Source organism: Zonotrichia albicollis, chromosome 1 (assembly GCF_047830755.1).
Source record: "Zonotrichia albicollis isolate bZonAlb1 chromosome 1, bZonAlb1.hap1, whole genome shotgun sequence".
In the NCBI taxonomy this organism is placed as follows: Eukaryota; Metazoa; Chordata; class Aves; order Passeriformes; family Passerellidae; genus Zonotrichia; species Zonotrichia albicollis.
Window position 1 is genome coordinate 154,259,246 of NC_133819.1, and position 19,150 is coordinate 154,278,395.

General features: G+C 33.6%; 1 long non-coding RNA gene across 1 annotated transcript; it reads left to right on the forward strand.

The window, feature by feature from the left end:
* Nucleotides 1-6,307: 6,307 nt before the first annotated feature.
* Nucleotides 6,308-14,170, forward strand: LOC141725474 (uncharacterized). The gene is made up of 2 exons (XR_012577313.1): nucleotides 6,308-6,413; nucleotides 14,041-14,170. It is a non-coding gene; the product is annotated as an uncharacterized LOC141725474 (long non-coding RNA).
* Nucleotides 14,171-19,150: the final 4,980 nt, after the last annotated feature.

Sequence of the window (19,150 nt, forward strand, 5' to 3'; positions counted from 1 at the left end):
GGGGGGAAATTGGGAAAAATTGAGAAATTTCAGGGAAAATGGAGAAAAAAAGGGGAAAAAATATTGGGGATTTTGGGGGGAAAATTGGGAGAAAATTGGGCGAGAAATTGGGGGAAATGGAGGAAAAAGTTTGGGGAATTTTGTGGGGAAAAAATGGGAAAAAAGAGAAATTTTGGGGGGAAAAATGGAAAAAAAATTGAGGAAAAATTGGGGGAATTGAGGTAAAAATGGAAAAATTTGGGGGAAAATGGGGGAAAAATTGGGAAAAATTGAGAAATTTGGGAGAAAAATTGGGGGGAAAAATTGAGAAATTTGGGAGGGACTGGGAGGAGGAGGAGGAGGAAGAAGAAATTCCCGCAATTCCAAAGGTGAAAAATTGGGGGAAAAATGGGGAAAAATGGAAAAAAAAAGAGGAATTTTGGGGGAAAAAATGGGGAAATATTGAAAAAATTGGGGGAGAAAATGGAAAAAAAAAAGGAAAAAATGGGGGAAATTTTAGGGGGAAAAATTGGGAAAAAATGGAAAAAATATTGGGAAAGTTTGGGGGAAAAGTGGGGGGAAAATTGGGGAAAAAATGAGAAATTTGGTGGGAAAATGAGGAAAAAATGGAAAAAAAATGGGGAATTTTGGCGGGAAAATTGGGGGGAAAATTGGGAAAAAATTGAGAAATTTGGGAGAAAAGTTGGGGGAAAAATTGGGGAATTTGGGAGGAAAATGGAGGAAAAAATGGAAAAAATTTTGGGGAATTTTGGAGAAAAATTGGGAAAAATTTGAGAAATTTGGGAGAAAAATTTGGGGGAAAAATTGAGAAATTTGGGAGGAAAATGGAGGAAAAAATGGGAAAAACTTGGGGAATTTTGGGGGAAAAATGGGAAAATTTGAGAAATTTGGGAGAAAAATTGGGGGGAAAATTGAGAAATTTGGGAGAAAAATTGGGGGGAAAAATTGAGAAATTTGGGAGGAAAAATGGAGGAAAAAATGGGAAAAATTTGGGGAATTTTGGGGAAAAATTGGAAAAAAATGAGAAATTTGGAGAAAAATTGGGGGGAAAATTGAGAAAGTTGGGAGGGACTGGAGGAGGAGGAGGAAGAAATTCCTGAAATTCCAAGGTGAAAAATTGGGGAAAAATGGAAAAAAATTGGGGAAATTGAGGGGAAAAAATGGGGAAAATTGGGAAAAAGGGGAAAAAATTGGGGGAAGTTGAGGAAAAAAACGGAAAAATTTTGGGGAATTTTGGGAGGAAAATTGGAAAAGATTGAGAAATTTGCAGGAAAAATGGGAATTTTTGGGAGGAAAAAAAATGGGGATTTTTTGGGGGGGGAAATTGGAAAAAATGGGGGAAAAAATTAAGAAATTTGGGGGGAAATGGAGAAAAAATTGAAAAATTTGGGGAATTTGGGGGGAAAAATTGAGAAATTTGGGGGGGAAAATGGGGGAGAATTGAGGAAAAAATTGGGGAATTTTTGGGGGAAATTTGGGGAAATGGAGGAAAAATTGAAAAAATTTGGGGGGAAAATTGGGGAAAAAATGAGAAATTTGGAGGAAGAAATGGAAAAAAATTGAGGAAATTCAGGGGGAAAAAAGAGAAAAAATTGGGAAAAAATCGAGAAATTTGGGGGAAAAAATTGGGGAAATGGAGGAAAAAATGGAAAAATTTTGGGGAATTTCAGGGGGAAAAATGGGAAAAAATTGAGAAACTTGGAGGGAAATGGAGAAAAAAAATCAAAGAATTTGTGGCAGAAATGGGAAAAATTTGGAGAAAAATTGAGAATTTTGGGACAAAAATGGGGAAAAATTGGGAAATTTTGGGGCAAAATTGGGGGAAAATTGGGAGAAAACTTGGAATTCTGGGGGTAAAGTTTGGGAGAAAAAATTGAGAATTTTGGAGCGAAAAATTGGGAGAAAACTTGGAAATTTGGGGAAAATTTGAGAGAAAAACTGAGAATTTTGGGGCAAAAATGGGGAAAAACTGGGGAAATATGGGAAAAAAATTGAGAATTTTGGGACAAAAAATGGGAGAAAAATTGAAAATAATGGGGCAAAAAAATGGGGAAAATTGGGAAATTTTGGGGAAAAATTGGGGGGAAAATTGGGAATTTTGGGGACGTGTTGGAATTTTTGGATTTTTGTTGATTTTGGTGCCAATTTTGTATTTTTTGGTGCAGGATGAGGAGCAGCTCCGGGATTTTGGGGAATTTTGGTATTTTGGGGAAAATATTTGGGAATTTTGTGGGAAATTCGGGAGAAAAATTGGGAATTTTGGGACAAGAAATGGAGCTAAAATTGAGAGAAGAAATGGGGCAAAAAGGGGAAATTTTGGGAAAATTATGGGGAGGAATTTTGGGGAGAAAATGGGGAAAATGTGAGAAAAAAATTTGAGAATTTTGGGGCAAAATTTGCTCCAAAAATAGGGAAATTTTGGGGCAAAATTGGGGGAAAATTGGGAGAAAACTTGGGAATTCTGGGGGTAAAGTTTGGGAGAAAAATTGAGAATTTTGGAGCAAAAAATTAGGAGAAAATTTGGAAATTTGGGGGAAAATTTGAGAGAAAAATGGGCAATTTTGGGACAAAAAATGGGCAAAAACTGGGGAAATATGAGAAAAAAACTGAGAATTTTGGGACAAAAAATGGGAGAAAAATTGAAAATATTGGGACAAAAAATGGGGAAAAACTGGAAATTTTGGGGAAAAATTGGGGGAAAATTGGGAATTTTGGGGAAATGTTGGAATTTTGTGGATTTCTGTGGATTTTGGTGCCAATTTTGGTATTTTTTGATATTTTCTGTGCAGGATGAGGAGCAGCTCCGGGATTTTGGGGAATTTTGGTAATTTGGGGAAAATATTTGGGGATTTTGTGGGAAATTCGGAGAGAAAAATTGAGAATTTTGGGGCAAGAAATGGAGCTAAAATTGAGAGAAGAAATGGGGCAAAAAAGGAAATTTTGGGAAAATTATGGGGAGGAATTTTGGGGAGAAAATGGGAAAAATTTGGGGGAAAAAATGATAATTTTGGGGCAAAAAATGGGAAAAATTGGAAATTTTGGGGAAAAATTGGGGGAAAAAGGGAATTTTGGGGGAGAAATCGGGGTAAAAATTGAGGAATTTTGGGGAAAAAATTGGGGGAAGTGGAGAAAAAAAATGGGGGAGTTTTGGGAAAAAAATGGGGAAAAATTGAGAAATTTGGGGGAAATGGAGGAAAAAAAATCGAAGAATTTGGGGGAAAAATGGCGAGAACTTGGGAGAAAAATTGAGAATTTTGGACAAAAAATTGGGGAAATTGAGGAATTTTGGGGCAAAATTGGGGGAAAATTGGGAGAAAACTTGGGAATTTTGGGGCAAATTTGGGAGAAAAATTGAGAATTTTGGAGCGAAAAATTGGGAAAAACTGTGAAATTTTGGGGGCAAAATTTGGGAGAAAAACAGAATTTGGGGGCAAAAAATTGGGAGAAACCTTTGGAATTTTGGGGGAGAATTTGGGAGAAAAATTGAGAATTTTGTGGCAAAAAATTGGGAAAAAATGGGGAAATATGGGAGAAAAATTGAGAATATTGGGGCAAAAAATGGGGAAAATTGGGAAATTGGGGGGAAAAATTGGGAATTTGGGGGGAAATTTTGGGGAAATGTTGGAATTTTGTGGATTTTTGTTGATTTGGTGCCAATTTTCTATTTCTTGGAGCAGGATGAGGAGCAGCTCCGGGATTTTGGGGAATTTTGGTATTTTGGGGAAAATATTTGGGAATTTTGTGGAAAATTGGGAGAAAAATTGAGAATTTTGGGGTGAGAAATGGAGCTAAAATTGAGAGAAGAAATGGGGCAAAAAAGGAAATTTTGGAAAATTATGGGAGGAATTTTGGGGAGAAAATGAGGAAAATTTGGGGGAAAAAATGATAATTTTGGGGCAGAAAATGGGGAAAATTTGGGAAATTTTGGGGAAAAATTGGGAAAAAAGGAAATTTTGGGGGAAAATGTTGGGAAAAAGGGGAATGTTGCAATTTTGGTGATTTTGGTGCCAATTTGTGGATTTTTGGTGCCAATTTTGGTATTTGGGGAAAACTTTAGGAAATTTTATGGCAAATGGGGAAAATTTGGGAGAAAAACTGAGAATTTTGGGACAAAAAATTGGGAAAAATTGGGAGAAAACTTGGGAATTTTGGGGGGAAAATTTGGGGCAAAAATTGAAAATTTTGGTGGGAAAATTTGGGAGGAAATTTGGGAATTTTGGGGCAAAATTGGGGGAAAATTGGGAATTTTGGGAAAAAAATTGGGAGAAAACTTGGGAGTTTTGTGAGAAAAATGGAAAAAATTGAGAAATTTGGGGGGAAATGGAGGAAAAAAATGGAAAAATTTGGGGGGGAAAATGGGGAAAATTTGGGAGAAAAATTGAGAAATTTGGGACGAAAAATGAGGAAAATTGAAAATATTGGGGCAAAAAATGGGGAAAAATTGGGAATTTTGGGGCAAAAATTGGGAAATTTCAGGGAAAAATTGGGGAAAAATTGGGAATTTTGGGGAAATGTTGGAATTATTTAGATTTTGTTGATTTTGGTGCCAATTTTGTATTTTTTGGAGCAGGATGAGGAGCAAGCTCTGGGATTTTGGGGATTTGGGAATTTTGTGGAAAATATTTGGAAATTTTGTGGGGAATTTGGGAGAAAAATTGGGAATTTTGGGACAAAAAAATGGAGCTAAAATTGAGAGAAGAAATGGGGCAAAAAAGGAAATTTTGGAAAATTATGGGGAGGAATTTTCGGGAGAAAATGGGGAAAATTTGGGAGAAAAATTGAGAATTTTGGGACAAAATTTGCTCCAAAAATTGGGAATTTAGGGGCAAAATTGGGGGAAAAATTGGGAGTTTTGGGGGAAATATTGGGGAAATGGCAAAATGAGAAATTTGGGAGAGAATTGGAAAAAAATTGGGAATTTTGGAGGGAAAATGGAGAAAATTTGGGGAAAAATGGAGAATTTTGGGGTGAAATTGGGAAAAATGGAAAAATGAGATATTTGGTGGAGAACTGGAAAATATTTGGTAATTTGGGAAGAAAATGGGGAAAATTTGGGAGAAAAATTGAGAATTTTGGGACAAAAATGAGAGAAAAATATGAAATTTTGGGGCAAAAATCAGGAAAATTGGGAGAAAACTCGGGAATTCTGGGGGCAAAATTTGAGAGAAAAATTAAGAATTTTGGGGCGAAAAATTGGGGGAGAATTTGGAATTTTGTGGGAAAATTTGGGAGAAAAATGGAGAATTTTGGGACAAAAAATGGGGACAAACTGGGGAAATATGGGAGAAAAATTGAGAATTTTGGGACAAAAAATGGGAGAAAAATTGAAAATATTGGGGCAAAAAATGGGGAAAAACTGGAAAATTTTCGGGGAAAATTGGGAATTTTGGGGGAAATATTGGGGAAAAGTGGAAAATGAGGAATTTGGTGGAAAATTGGGAAAATGGGGAAATTTGGGAGAAAAATTGAGAATTTTGGGTTGAAAAATGGGGAATTTTGGGGCAAAAAATTGGGGAAAATTGGGGAAAACTTGGGAGTTTTGGGGGAAATTTGGGAGAAAAATAGAGAATTTTGGGGCAAAAAACTGGGAAAAATTGAGAGAAAATTTTGGAATTTTTGGGGAAAATTTGAGAGAAAAATTGAGAATTTTAGGGCAAAAAATGGGGAAAAATTTGGAAATTTTGGGGAAAAATTGAGAATTTTGGAGCGAAAAATTGGGAGAAAACTTGGGAATTCTGGGGAGAAAATTTGGGGGGAAAATTGAAAATTTTGGCGGGAAAATTTGGGAGTTTGGGGGCAAAAAATGGGAGAAAATTTGAGAATTCTTAGGAAAAAAAGGGGGAAAAATATGAAATTTTGGGGCGAAATTGGGGGAAAATTGGGAGAAAACTTGTGAATTCTGGGGGTAAAATTTGGGAGGAAAAATTGAGAATTTTGGAGCAAAAAATTGAGAAAAATTGGGAGAAAATTTTGGGTGAAAATTGGGGAGAAAAGTTGAGAATTTTGGAGCGAAAAATTGGGAGAAAATTTGGAAATTCCGGGGGTATATTTGGGACAAAATTTGAGAATTTTAGGGCAAAAAATTGGGAAAAATGGGGAGAAAATTTGGAAATTTTGGGGGCAAATTTGGGAGAAAAATTGAAAATATTGGGGCAAAAAATGGGGAAAAATTGGGAATTTTGGGGCAAAAAATTGGGAAGTTTTGGGGAAAAATTGGGGAATTTGGGGCAAATTTTGGGGAAATGGAATTTTGTGGATTTTTGTGTGTTTTGGTGCCAATTTTGGGGTTTTTTTGTATTTTTTGGAGCAGGATGAGGAGCAGTGGATCCGTGCCCAGGTCCGCGCTCTCCTGGCCGCCTTTCCCCAGCAGGAATTCTCGGGCAGAGCCGTGGCCAGGATCTTCCATGGCATCGGTGAGAGAAACAAAAATCCCAAATTTATAAAATCCGAACTCAAAAAATAATAAATAATCAAAGTTTCTGAGTAAAAATCCCCAAAAATTCAAAATTTCTGAATAAAAATCCCAGATTTTTCAAAGAAAAATCCCAAATTTATAAACAAAAATGCCAAAAAGTTCCTAATTTTAACCCAGAAATCCCAAATTTATAAATTCCAAGTTGAAAAAATAGCAAATAATTAAAATTCTTGAGCAAAAATCCCCAAAAATCCCAAATTTCCAAAGAAAATTCCCAAAATTCCAATTAAAAATCTCAAATCCAATAAAAAATCAAAAACAATTTCAACTAAAAATCCCAAAAAATTGCAATCAAAAGTCCTTAAAAATTCCAATCAAAAATCCCTAAAAATTCCAATTAAAAATTAAAAAAGTTTTTAGTTAAAAATCAAAAAAAATTCCAATTAAAAATCCCCATCAAAATTCCAATTAAAAATCTCAAGAAACTCATATCAAAAATCCCTAAAAAAATTCCAATTAAAAAATAAAAATAAAATTAAAAAATCCAATTAAAAATAAAAAAATTCCAACTAAAAATCCCAAAAAATTCCAATCAAAAATCAAAAAAATCCAATTAAAAATCCCCAAAAATTCCTCAAAATTCCAATTCAAGATCCCAAAAAATTTTCTTCAAAAATCTCAAAAAACCCCAACCGAAAATTCCCAAAATCCCAATTAAAAATTCCAAATTCCTGAAATCCCAATCAAAAATCCCAAAAAATTCCCATTCAAAGTCCCAAAAAATTCCAATTAAAAATACAAAAAAAATCCAACTAAAAATCCCAAAAAATTCCAATCAAAAATCCCTAAAAATTCCAATTAAAAAATAAAAAAAATTCTAATTAAAAATCCCAAGTTCCTGAAATTCCAATCAAAAATCCCTAAAAATTCCAATTAAAAATCCCAAAAAATTCCAGTTAAAAATCTAAAGAAATTCTAATTAAAAATCCCAAGTTCCTGAAACTCCAATCAAAAATCCCTAAAAATTCCAATTAAAAATCCAAAAAAATTCCGATTAAAAATCAAAAAAAAATCCAACTAAAAATCCCAAAAAATTCCAGTTAAAAATCTGAAAAAATTCCAATGAAAAATCCCAAAAAATTCCAATTAAAAATAAAAAAAAATCTAATTAAAAATCCCCAAAAATTCCAATCAAAAATCAAAAAAAATCCAATTAAAAATCCCCAAAAATTCCAATTAAAAATTCCTCAAAATTCCAATTAAAGATCCCAAAAAATTCTCTTCAGAAATCTCAAAAAATCCCAACCGAAAATTCCCAGAATTCCAATTAAAAATCCCAAATTCCTGAAATTCCAATCAAAAATCCCTAAAAATTCCAATTAAAAATCAAAAAAAAAATCCTGTTAAAAATCTGAAAAAATTCCAATGAAAAATCCCAAAAAAATCCAACTAAAAATCCCAAAAAATTCCAAGCAAAAATCCCTAAAAATTCCAATTAAAAATCCCAAAAAATTCCAATTAAAAATCAAAAGAAATCCAATTAAAAATCCCAAAAAAATGCAATCAAAAATCCTTAAAAATTCCAATTAAAAATAAAAAAAATCCAATTAAAAATCAAAAAAAATTCCAATTAAAAATTCCTCAAAATTCCAATTAAAGATCCCAAAAAATTCTCTTCAAAAATCTCAAAAAATCCCAACCAAAAATTCCCAAAATTCCAATTAAAAATCCCCAATTCCTGAAATCCCAATCAAAAATCCCTAAAAATTCCAATTAAAAATAAAAAAAAAATCCTGTTAAAAATCTGAAAAAATTCCAATTAAAAATCAAAAAAAAATCCAACTAAAAATCCCAAAAAATTCCAAGCAAAAATCCCTGAAAATTCCAATTAAAAAATAAAAAAAATTCTAACTAAAAATCCCAAGTTCTTGAAATTTCAATTAAAAATCCCTAAAAATTCCAATTAAAATTCTGAAAAAATTCCAATGAAAAATCTGAAAAAATTCCAATTAAAAATCCAAAAAAATTCCGATTAAAAATCCAAAAAAAATCCAACTAAAAATCCCAAAAAATTCCAATTAAAAATCCCTAAAAATTCCAATTAAAAAATAAAAAAAATTCCAATTAAAAATCTCAAGTTCCTGAAATTCCAATTAAAAATCCCTAAAAATTCGAATTAAAAATCCAAAAAAATTCCAATTAAAAATCAAAAAAAAAAATCCAACTAAAAATTCAAAAAAATTCTATTCAAAAATGCCTAAAAATTCCAATTAAGAATCAAAAAAATTCCAATCAAAAATCCCTAAAAATTCTAATTAAAAATCCCAAAAAATTCCAATTAAAAATCCCTAAAATTCTAATTAAAAATCCCAAGTTCCTGAAATTCCAATCAAAAATCCCTAAAAATTCCAATTAAAAATCTCAAAAAATTCCAATTAAAAATCCCAAAAATTCTAATTGAAAATCCAAGAAAATTCTAATTAAAAATAAAAAAAATCCAATTAAAAATCCCTAAAAATTCCAATTAAAAATCAAAAAAAATTCCAATCAAAAATCCCTAAAAATTCCAATTAAAAATCCAAAAATCCCTAAAAATTCCAATTAAAAATCCCAAAAAATTCCAGTTAAAAATCTGAAAAAATTCCAATGAAAAATCTGAAAAAATTCCAATTAAAAATCCCAAAAAATTCCAACTAAAAATCCCCAAAAATTCCAATTAAATGTTCCCAAAAAATTCCAATTAAAAATCCCAAAAGATCCCAAAACCCCCATCAAAATTCCCAAATTTCTCATCCCCAAATCCCTGAAAATTCCCAATCCAAAATTCCCAAATTTCCAGCCCAAAAATTCCCAAAATTCCATCCCAAAAATTCCCAAATTCCCAAACAAAAATCCCAAAAAATTCCTAATTCCTAGCCCAGAAATCCCAAGTTTATAAATTCCCAAACTGAAAAAATAACAAATAATTAAAATTTCTGAGCCAAAATCTGCAAAAATCGCAAATTTATACACAAAAATCCCAAATTCCCAAGCAAAAATCTGAAATTTCCACATAAAAATTCCTAAATTTCCATCCCAAAAATTCCCAAATTCCCAAACAAAAATCCCCAAGAATTCGTAATTCCTAAGACAGAAATCCTAAATTATCAAAATTTCTGAACAAAAATCTCCATAAGTCCGAAATTCCCAAACAAAAATCCCAAATTCTCAAAATCCCATGGAATCGGTGAGAGAAACCTAGAAATCCCAAATTTATCAATTCCCAACTGAAAAAATAACAAATCATCAAAATTCCTGAGCAAAAATCCCCGAAAATGCAGAATTTCCAAATAAAAATTTCAAGTTTATTAAAAAAAATCCCCAAAAATTCCAAATTTCTAACCCAGAAATCCCAAATTATCAAAATTCCTGAGCAAAAATCCCCAAAAATTCCAAATTCCCAAAGAAAAATTCCCAAAATTCTCAAAATCCCAGAAATCCCAAAATCCCAAATGATCAAAATCCCCAAAATTCCAAATTCCTAACCCAGAAAATCCCAAATGATCAAAATTTCTCAGCAAAAATCTTCAAAAATTCCAAATTGCCAAACAAAAATCCCAAATTCTCAAATTAAATCCCCAAAATTCCAAATAAAAATTCCAAATTCCTGAAATCCCAAAATTCCCTAAAAATTCCAATTAAAATCCCAAAAAAATCCAATTAAAAAATTTAAAAAATCCAATTCTAAATCCCAAAAATTCTAATCAAAAATCCCAAAAAATCTCAACCAAGAATTCCCAAAATTGCAATTAAAAATCCCAAATTCCTGAAATCCCAATCAAAAATCCCTAAAAATTCCAATTAAAAATCAAAAAAAATTCCAGTTAAAAATCTAAAAAAACTCCAACTAAAAATCCCAAAAAATTGCAATCAAAAATCCCAAAAAATTCCAATTAAAAAATAAAAAAAATTCTAATTAAAAATCCCAAGTTCCTGAAATTCCAATCAAAAATCCCTAAAAATTCCAATTAAAAATCCCAAAAAATCCCAGTTCAAAATCTAAAAAAATTCCAATGAAAAATCTGAAAAAATTCCAATTAAAACTCCCAAAAAATTCCAATTAAAAATCCAAAAAAAATCCAACTAAAAATCAAAAAAAATTCCAAGCAAAAATCCCTAAAAATTCCAATTAAAAAGTAAAAAACAATCCCATTCAAAGTCCCAAAAAATTCCAATTAAAAATACAAAAAAATTCCAATTAAAAATCCCTAAAAATTCCAAAAAAGTCCCTAAAAATTCCAAGTAAAATCCCAAATTCCTGGAATTCCAATCAAAAATCCCAAAAAATTCCCATTCAAAGTCCCAAAAAATTCCAATTAAAAATACAAAAAAATTTCAACTAAAAATCCCAAAAAATTGTAATCAAAAATCCTTAAAAATTCCAATTAAAAATCCCTAAAATTCTAATTAAAAATCCCAAGTTCCTGAAATTCCAATCAAAAATCCCAAAAAATTCCAACCAAAATCCGTAAAAATTCCAATTGAAAATCTCAAAAAATTCCAATTAAAAATCCCAAAAAACCCCAAAATCCCCATCAAAATTTCCAAATTTCTCATCCCCAAATCCCTGAAAATTCCCAATCCAAAATTCCCAAATTTCCAGCCCAAAAATTCCCAAAATTCACAATGAAAAATCCCTGAAATCCCCGAAAATCCCAAATTCCCAAAATTCCCAATCAAAAACCCTAAAAAATCTCAAATTTACAATTAAAAATCCCAAAATTCCAAATTAAAATCCCAAATAATTCCCAAAATTTTCCGTCCCAAATTCCCAAAAATCCTGAATTTCCCAATTTCAAAATTCCTGAAAATTCCTAAAAAAGCCCAAGTTCTAAATCCCAAATTTAGTCTAAAAAATTCCAAAACAAAAATCCCAAATTCCCAGAAAATTTTCAATAAAAATCCAAATTAAAAACCCCTAGTTTTCCAAATTAAAGACAAAAAATGGGAAAAGCTTGCGGAAGAATTTGGGAATTACGGAAAAATTGGATTTGGGGATTTTTGGGAATTTTGGGACTTGGGATTTTGGGATTTTTGGGACTGGAATTTTTAGGATTTTTGGTTTTGGGATTTTGGGGAATTTTTAGGGAATTTTTGGGATTTTTTGGGAATTTGGGATTTTGGGATTTTGGGGCGGGAATTTTTGGGAATTATTTGGGATTTTGGGGGATTTGGGATGAGAATTTTCAGAGATGTTGAATTTGGGATTTTTTGGGAATTTTTTTGGAATTTTTGGGAATTTTGGATTTGGGAATTTTGGGAGTGGAATTTTGAGGAATTTTGGATTTTTGGCTTTGGGGGAATTTTTAGGAATTTTGAATTTGGGAAATTTTTGGTAATTTTTGTGATTTTTTGGGAATTTGGAAATTTGGGACTGGAATTTTGAGGAATTTTGGATTTGGAATTTTGAGGAATTTTTAGGGATTTTGAATTTGGGATTTTTGGGGAATTTTGGGAAATTTTGGATTTGGAAATTTGGGATTTTGGTCCTGGAATTTTTGGAAACCTGGGATATTTAGGATTTGGGAAATTTGGGATTTTTAGGATTTCGGGATTTGGGATTTTTGGTGATTTGGGATTTTTATGATTTAGGGAATTTGTAATTTGGGATTTTTAGGATTTGAGGATTTTGGTAATTTGGGATTTTTGGTAATTTGGGATTTTTGTGAATTTGGGATTTTTAGGATTTGGGATTTTTGCTCATTTGGGATTTTCAGGCTTTCAGGTTTTGGAAATTTGGGATTTTTAAGATTTGGGATTTTTGGTGATTTGGGATTTTTATGATTTAGGGAATTTGGGACTTTGGGATTTTTAGGATTTTGGGTTTTTGGTAATTTGGGATTTTTATGATTTAGGGAATTGGGAATTTGGGATTTTTAGGATTTTGGGATTTTTGGAAATTTGGGACTTTTGTCGAGTTGAGATTTGGGATTTTTAGGATTTGGGGACTTCGGGGTTTTGGAAATTCGGGGTTTTTATGATTTAGAATTTTTAGTAATTTGGGATTTTTAGGATTTAGGGAATTTGGAATTTGGGATTTTTAAGATTTAGAATTTTTGGTAATTTGGGATTTTCAGGCTTTCAGGTTTTGGGATTTTTAGGATTTGAGATTTTTGGTAATTTGGAATTTATAGGATCTAGGGAATTGGGAATTTGGGATTTTTAGGATTTGGGATTTTTGGAAATTTGGGATTTTTGTCGAGTTCAGATTTGGGGCTTTTAGGATTTGGGGAATTTGGGACTTTGGGGTTTTGGGATTTGGAAATTTGGAATTTTTGGATTTGGGATTTTTGGGAATTTGAGGGAATTTGGGATTTGGGAATTTGGGATTTTAGGACTCAAATTTTGAGGAATTCTTTGGGATTTGGGATGAGGATTTTTAGGGATTTGGAATTTGGGATTTTTGGGAATTTTGGGACTGGAATTTTGAGGAATTTTGGATTTTTGGATTTGGGTTTTTGGGGGATTTTTGGGATTTTGGGTCTTGGGAATTTGGGATTGGAATTTTTAGGATTTTGTGGGTTTGGAGATTTGGGATTTTTGGAAATTGGGGAATTTTGGATTTGGAAATTTGGGATTTGGGGACTGGAATTTTTTGGAAACTTGGGATTTTTAGGATTTGGGGAATTTGGGATTTTTGGGAATTTGGGATTTTTAGGATTTGGGGAATTTGGGATTTTTAGGATTTCGGGATTTGGGATTTTTATGATTTGGGAGTTTTGCTAATTTGGAATTTTGATGATTTTGATGATTTTTCATGATGATGGGGAAAATTGGGATTTTTAGGATTTAGAATTTTTGGTAATTTGGGTTTTTTTAGGATTTAGGGAATTGGGAATTTGGGATTTTTGGGATTTCAGATTTTTGGTAATTTGGGATTTTTGGTAATTTGGGGACTTTGGGACTTTGGGGTTTTGGGAATTGGAAATTTGGGATTTTTAGGATTTGGGATTTTTGGAAATTTGGGATTTTTGTCAAGTTCAGATTCAGGATTTTTAGGATTTGGGGACTTTGGGACTTTGGGGTTTTGGGAATTTGGGATTTTTAGGATTTGGGATTTTTGGAAATTTGGGATTTTTGTCGAGTTGAGATTCGGGATTTTTAGGATTTTGGGACTTTGGAATTTGGGGTTTTGGGATTTTGGAATTTGGGATTTTTAGGATTTGGGATTTTTGGTAATTTGGGATTTTTATGATTTAGGGAATTGGGAATTTGGGATTTTGGGGATTTCAGATTTTTGGTAATTTGGGATTTTCAGGCTTTCGGGTTTTGGGGATTTTTAGGATTTGGGATTTTTAGGATTTGGGGAATTTGGGATTTTTGGTAATTTGGGATTTTTGTTGAGTTCAGATTTGGGATTTTTAGGGTTTGGGGAATTTGGGACTTTGGGGTTTTGGGGATTGGGACTTTGAGATTTTTAGGATTTTGGGTTTTTTGGTAATTTGGGATTTTTAGGACTCGGGATTTTTGCTCATTTGGGATTTCCAGGCTTTCGGATTTTGGTAATTTGGGATTTTTAGGATTTGGGATTTTTGTTAATTTGGGATTTTGATGATTTTTCTGATTTTTCTGATTTCTCTCCCCAGGCTCTCCCCGTTTCCCCGCTCAGGTTTTCGGCCGCGACCGAAGGTTCTGGAGGCGCCTCCTGAGCGTGGAGTTCCGGAGCCTCGCCCGGCTGGCGACCAAAGAGATCCTCACCTGGAAATGAGGGGAAAATCCCAGAAAATGTGCAGGAAAATCCCAAAAAATTCCAGGAGAAAAAGGAAAAAAAAGCCCCAAAAATCCAGGAAAAAATGTCAAAAAACTGCAGGGAAAAATCTCAAAAATCTGGGGAAAAACACCCAAAAAATTGAGGGAAAATCCCCAAAAAAGTCTGGCAAAATAGGTTCAAAAATCCAGGAAAAAATGACAAAAACCTGCAGGGAAAAACCTCAGAAACTGTGGGGAAAATCCCCAAAATCTGGGGAAAAAACCCAACAAAATTGAGGGAAAATCCCCAAAAAAATCCAGGAAAAATAGCCCCAAAAATCCTGGAAAAAATGCCAAAAAAAATCCAAAAATTCAGGGAAAAAACCCCTCAAAATTAAAAAAAGCAAACAAAAAATAATCAGGAAAAACTCAGAAAAAAACCTGAAGGAAAAATACCCAAAAAAAAGCCCAAAAATTTCAGTTCTGGAGGCGCCTCCTGAGCGTGGAGTTCCGGAGCCTCGCCCGGCTGGCGACCACTGAGATCCTCACCTGGAAATGAGGGGAAAAAATAAAAAAAAACTGTGGCAAAATCCCCCAAAAATCTGAGGAAAAACCCAAAAAAACTGTGGCAAAATCCCAAAAAAAATCCAGGAAAAAAAGGAAAAGAAAACCCCAAAAATCCAGGAAAAAATGTCAAAAAACTGCAGGGAAAAATCCCAAAAAGTTCAGAGAAAATCCCCAAAAAATCCAGAAAAATAGCCCCAAAAATCCAAGAAAAAATCCCAAAAAACTGCAGGGAAAAATCTCAAAAACTGTGGGGAAAATCCCAAAAATCTGGAAAAAAACCCCAAAAAATTGGGGGAAAATCTCCAAAAAAATCCAGGAAAAAAAGCACCAAAAATTCAGGAAAAAATGCCAAAAACTGCAGGGAAAAACCTCAAAAACTGTGGGAAAAATCCCAAAAAATCTGGGGAAAAACCCAAAAAAAATTGGGGGAAAATCGCAAAAAAATCCAGGAAAAAAAGCCCCAAAAATCCAGGAAAAAATGACAAAAAACTGCAGGGAAAAACCTCAAAAACTTTGGGAGAAACCCCTAAAATCTGGGGGAAAATCCCAAAAAGATCCAGGAAAATAGCCCCAAAAATCCAGGAAAAAATGCCAAAAAACTGTGGGAAAAATCCCAAAAATCTGGGGGAAAAATCCAGAAAAAAAGCCCCAAACATCCAGGAAAAACTGCCAAAAACTGTAGGGAAAAAAAACTCAAAAACTGTGGGGAAAAACCCCAGAAATCTGGGGAAAAACTCTAAAAACCTGTGGCAAAATCCCCAAAAAAATCCAGGAAAAAAAGCCCCAAAAATCCAGGAAAAAATGCCAAAAACTGTGGGAAAAATCCCAAAAAAATCCAGAAAAAAAGCCCCAAAAATCCAGGAGATAATGCCAAAAACCTGCAGGGAAAAACCTCAAAAACTGTGGGGAAAAATCCAAAATAAAACCAAGAAAAAAAGCGCAAAAAATCAGGAAAAAATCCCAAAAAACTGCAGGGAAAAATTTCAAAAATTGTGGGAAAAACTGGGAGAAAATCCCAAAAAATTCCAGGGAAAAACCCCCAAAAATCCAGGAAAAATCCCAAAAACTCCAAAAATTTCAGTTCTGGAGGCGCCTCCTGAGCGTGGAGTTCCGGAGCCTCGCCCGGCTGGCGACCAAAGAGATGCTCGGCTGGAAATGAGGGGAAAATCCCAGAAAATGTGGGGAAAATCCCAAAAAAATCCAGGAAAAAAAGCTCCAAAAAATCTGGGGAAAAACCCAAAAAAACTGTGGCAAAATCCAGGGAAAAAAGCCCCAAAAGTCCAGGAAAAAATGCCAAAAACTGTGGGAAAAATGCCAAAAATCTGGGGCAAAAATCCAGAAAAAAAGCCCCAAAAATCCAGGAAAAAATGCCCAAAAACCGCAGGGAAAAACCAGGGAATACGTCAAAAATTGTGGGAAAAATCCCAAAAAATCTGGGGAAAAACTGTGGGAAAATCCCAAAAAAACCAGGAAAAAAAGCCCCAAAAATTTAGAAAAAAAACCCCAAAAACTGTGGAAAAAAACCCCAAAAAATCCAGGAAAAAAAACCCAAAAACTGTGGAAAAAAACCCCTAAAAAATCCAGGAAAAATAGCCCCAAAAATCCAGAAAAAAATGCCAAAAAACTGCAGGGAAAAACCTCAAAAACTGTGGGGAAAAACCCAAAAATATATGGAAGAAAATCCCCAAAAAATCTGGAAAAAAAAGCCCCAAAAATCCAGGAAAAATTGCCAAAAAACTGCAGGGAAAAACCTCAAAATCTGTGGGAAAAATGCCCGAAAAATATGGGGAAAATTCCAAAAAATATCAGGAAAATAGCCCCAAAAATCCAGAAAAATTCCCAAAAAACTGCAGGGAAAAATCCCAAAAATCTGGGGAAAAACTGGGAGAAAATCCAAAAAAAATCTAGAAAAATAGCCCCAAAAACTCCAGGAAAAAAATCTTCAAAACTGTGGGAAAAATCCCCAAAAACTGGGGAAAAATCCCAAAAATCTGGGGAAAAACTGGGGGAAAATCCCAAAAAAAACCAGGAAAAAAAGCCCCAAAAATCCAGGAAAAAAATGCCAAAAAACTGCAGGGAAAAACCTCAAAAGCTGTGGGAAAAATCCCAAAAATTTGGGGCAAAACCCCCAAAAATCCAGGAAAAAAGCCTCCAAAATCCAGGAAAAAATACTAAAAAACTGCAGGGAAAAAATCTCAAAAAGTGTGGGAAAAATCCCAAAAAATCTGGGGAAAATCCCAAAAAAATCCAGGAAAAAAGCCCCAAAAATCCAGGAAAAAATGCCAAAAAACTGCAGGGAAAAATCTCAAAAACTGTGGGAAAAATCTGGGGAAAGTCCCAAAAAAATCCAGGAAAAAAGCCCCAAAAATCCAGGAAAAAATGGCAAAAAACTGTGGAAAAAATCCCAAAAATCTGGGGAAAAAATCCAGAAAAAAAGCCCCAAAAATCCAGGAAAAAATGCCAAAAAACTGCACAGAAAAACCTCAAAAACTGTGGGGAAAAAAATCCCAAAAATCTGGGGAAAAACCGGGGGAATAATTCCGCAAATTGGGGGAAAATCCCAAAAAAAAAACATGAAAAAAAGCCCCAAAAATCCGGAAAAAAAGCCAAAAATCTGCAGGGAAAAATCTGGTGAAAAACTGGGGGAAAATCCAAAAAAAAAACCAGGGAAAATAGCCCCAAAAATCCAGGAAAAAATGTGAAAAAACTGCAGGGAAAAATCTCAAAAACTGTGGGGAAAAACTGGGGGAAAATCCAAAATAAAACCAGGAAAAAAAGCCCCAAAAATCCAGAACAAAATGCCAAAAAACTGTGGGAAAAATCCCAAAAATCTGGAGATAAACCTAAAAAAATCCTGAAAAAAATGCCAAAAAACTGCAGGAAAAAACCTCAAAAACTGTGGGAAAAACCCCAAAAATCTGGGGGAAAACCCCAAAAAAAACTGTGGCAAAATCCCCCAAAAATCTGGGGAAAAACCCCAAAAAATCCAGGAAAAAAAGCACCAAAAATGCAGGAAAAAATACCAAAAAATTGCAGGGAAAAACCCCAAAAACTGCAGGAAAAAAAACCCCAAAAATCTGGGGAAAATCCCAAAAAACCCCAGAAAAAAAGCCCCAAAAATCCAGGAGAAAATGCCAAAAAACTGCAGGGAAAAACCTCAAAAACTGTGGGTAAAATCCCAAATATCTGGGGGAAAAATCCACGAAAAAAAGCCCCAAAAATCCGGGAAAAATGCCAAAAAACTGCAGGAAAAACCTCAAAAACTGTGGGAAAAATTCCAAAAAATCTAGGGAAAAACTGGGGGAAAATAAAAAAAAAAATCCAGAAAAATAGCCCCAAAAATCCAGAAAAAAATGCCAAAAACTGCAGGGAAAAACCTCAAAAACTGTGGGGAAAAATCCCAAAAAAATCCAGGAAAATAGCCCCAAAAATCCAGGAAAAAATGCCAAAAAAACTGTGGGAAAAATCCCGAAAATCTGGGGGAAAATCCAAAATAAAACCAGGAAAAAAAGCCCCAAAAATCCAGGAGAAAATGCCAAAAACCTGCAGGGAAAAACCTCAAAAACTGTGGGAAAAATCCCAAAAATGTGGGGGAAAATCCCAAAAAAATCCAAGAAGAAAAGCCCCAAAAATCCAGGAAAAAATGCCAAAAACTGTGGGAAAAATCTCAAAAAATTTGGGGGAAAATCCCAAAAAAATCCAGAAAAAAAGCCCCAAAAATCCAGAAAAAAGTGCCGAAAAACTGCAGGGAAAACCCAGGAAATACCTCAAAAATTGTGGGAAAAATCCCCCAAAAATCTGGGGAAAAACCCCAAAAAAATCCAGGAAAAAAACCCCAAAAATCCAGGAAAAAATGTCAAAAAAATCCAAAAATTCAGGAAAAAAAACCCTAAAAATTTAGGGAACTAAGTTGGTAAATTTGGGAGAAAACCCCAAAAATTTACTTGAAATAAACCAAAAAAAATTGGAGAAAAAACCCAGAAACTGCAGGAAAAGCCCAAAAAATGCAGGGGAAAAACTGGGGGAAAATCCCAAAAAAATCCAGGAAAAAAAGGCCTCAAAAATCCAGGAAAAAATCCCAAAAAACTGCAGGGAAAAATCTCAAAAACTGTGGGCAAAACCCCAAAAATCTGGGGAAAACCCAAAATATAACCAGGAAAAAAAGCCCCAAAAATCCAGGAAAAAATGCCAAAAAACTGTGGGAAAAATCCCAAAAATCTGGGGGGAAATCCCAAAAAAATCCAGAAAAAGAAGCTCCAAAAACCCAGAAAAAATTGCCAAAAGCTGTAGGGAAAAAATCTCAAAAACTGGGAAAAATTCCAAAAAATCTGGGGAAAAACTGGGGGAAAATCCAAAATAAATCCAGGAAAAAAAGCCCCAAAAATCCAGGAAAAAATGCCAAAAAACTGCAGGAAAAAACTTCAAAAATTGCGGGAAAAA